General features: G+C 39.5%; 2 non-coding genes across 2 annotated transcripts; both read right to left on the bottom strand.

Annotated features, from left to right (window-relative positions):
• Positions 1 to 452: 452 nt before the first annotated feature.
• On the bottom strand, positions 453 to 534 carry trnas-aga. The gene has a single exon. It is a non-coding gene; the product is annotated as a tRNA-Ser (tRNA).
• A 206-nt stretch (positions 535 to 740) lies between these two features.
• Positions 741 to 812, bottom strand: trnaa-ugc. The gene has a single exon. It is a non-coding gene; the product is annotated as a tRNA-Ala (tRNA).
• Positions 813 to 1,662: the final 850 nt, after the last annotated feature.

The following is a 1,662-nucleotide window of genomic DNA, read 5'->3' as shown; positions in this document are numbered from 1 at the left end:
TCCATTTAAATAGTATAAGCAAAGGAAGACAGGCGGAAGGAAGTACTCACCCATCTTTTAAGTGGTTACGTCTTCAGTATTATCTTGAGGGCATATCTGATAGGTACCTGATTGGATTACATGACAGACAAAAAAAAATGTATATTTAACAGATTTAGTGCAGACAGAGTGCTGAAGGAGAGTCTTTCTTTCTTGTTTAGGTGTTGGTGTTACAACAAGAAATGTGGGCTTACCTAACTTTCTTTTACAGCATTATTACACTTGTTAGTCTATTGATTGGACTTATTTTATATGAAATGTAATGAATAAGTAAAAATACCCAGCTTTACCTTGAGCCTTGTACAGGAGCTGCAGGTGTGCCGCCTGTCGCTCTTCTTGAAAACGCAGTTCCAGGTGGATTCTGCAATGAACAATGTACAAATGTGTCATTGGTGGTGTTTAAAAGTGTTCTTCGTTGTCGGCAGGATTCGAACCTGCGCGGGGAGACCCCAATGGATTTCTAGTCCATCGCCTTAACCACTCGGCCACGACAACCTACGTGTTACTTCTCAACCCAACGTTAAGATTATTCCGTAATATCAATGGCTAATGAGAACATGGCCAGGACTACGTGGACATCAAGGCTTTGTCATGGTTGACGAGACCAAGTGATCATTACAGTTGTTTGTACAGACTACCCTGCCCTATGAGGTTATCCATTTCTAGGAAAGATAACTTTCCCAGAAAGACATAAAGCATACTGGAGATGCCGGGGATTGAACCCGGGGCCTCATACATGCAAAGCATGCGCTCTACCACTGAGCTACATCCCCTATGTAGCACAGACTGTACATATCAGATTACTTACACACAGTATGAGGTTTTCACAACACCTGACAAGAACTACAAATCTGACTAATATGCAAACTGTAGTTGCGCTTTGTGTAGGTAATATACATTTCTCATTCTCACATTCTCTAATGCATGTATTTTCATTTTGTAAATACTACTTTGTAATCCAAATGTATCACCTCAAACAAATCCTGTAAGCGGACTTTGATGTGCGAAATCAAAACAGGTTTTCTGAAAGTTTTTACACCATTTTTTCCCACCAAAATTAATGCATATGCAGGTTTTTTAAACAAGGGAAAACCTGCCTAATAAAGGCTATAGACACCTTCCCCATGGGCAGTAGACCAGTGCTGTGTTCACAGGTCTGCTGCAAACAAGTATGTCTGTCTGTTTGTTTTCCTGGTGTCTGCTTGAACGGAGACTGGCGGCTGCCCGCCATTGAATCTTGTTGGCAAAGGGGCTAAAATGACCACATCCACATCCAGTCACTTGACCTGGGAGAAAATGCCGATTGTAAGCTTTCCCATTAACACTTTGTTTTCAATTTCCTTCGAAAACACGGGGAAAAGGCAATGAACTTGGCAAGGAACGTCTTACAAATGGCAAAAAAATGACTACATTTAGGAAATTATTAAAAACAAGCAAGGGAAAAATGTCCAGAAAACTATATTAAAACCTTTTTTTTCTAATTCTCCAGTAATTACTACTTTTTAAAAATATTTTTCTTGCTATTTTTTGGGGTAATTTCTTCTTGCATTGCTCATTGCCTTCCTTCCATGTTTTCGAAAGAAATCAAGCCAATTTGTTCAAGTTTCAAAGGGTTAAATAACA

This window comes from Plectropomus leopardus, chromosome 21 (assembly GCF_008729295.1).
Source record: "Plectropomus leopardus isolate mb chromosome 21, YSFRI_Pleo_2.0, whole genome shotgun sequence".
NCBI classification, from domain to species: domain Eukaryota; kingdom Metazoa; phylum Chordata; class Actinopteri; order Perciformes; family Serranidae; genus Plectropomus; species Plectropomus leopardus.
Note: the sequence above shows the minus strand (reverse complement) of the source record. Positions and strands in the feature narration are given on the sequence as shown.